Genomic DNA, 341 nt, shown 5'->3' on the forward strand with positions numbered 1-341 from the left:
GCTGGCCCTGGGGACCCATCACCGTAATCTCTCTGCATCTCATCACGTGACTCCGTCCCCTCACCCACTGAGCACAGCCCATGACCCCCCCCTCAGAGGTCCTGTCGCTCCAAGCGGGGATGAGCTGTTGGACTTTGGAAAGGGGAAAATGGGCCTTTCCCCACTTCCGTTAAGTTTTTTTTAGTCAAGGGAATTTTGTTCACCAACCTGGTCCTCACCTGCGCATTTGAAGGTGTGAGCAGTCAGAGACCCATGGGTCACAAGAGGAGAAGGAGCCCCAGACACACAGGCCCATAGGCAGGCGTGCTCGCCCGCTGAGCTTGCCAGGGAGGGAGGGGGTC

General features: G+C 58.4%; 1 protein-coding gene across 1 annotated transcript in view; it reads left to right on the forward strand.

Moving 5' to 3' along the window:
- The window catches only part of RCAN1 (regulator of calcineurin 1), an 11,555-nt gene that overhangs the window by 6,755 nt on the left and 4,459 nt on the right, over nt 1-341 (forward strand). The gene's annotated exons all lie outside the window — the stretch shown is intronic.

The sequence above is a fragment of the Bison bison genome, unplaced genomic scaffold (genome assembly GCF_000754665.1).
Source record: "Bison bison bison isolate TAMUID 2011002044 unplaced genomic scaffold, Bison_UMD1.0 scf7180017864481, whole genome shotgun sequence".
Classification (NCBI taxonomy): domain Eukaryota; kingdom Metazoa; phylum Chordata; class Mammalia; order Artiodactyla; family Bovidae; genus Bison; species Bison bison.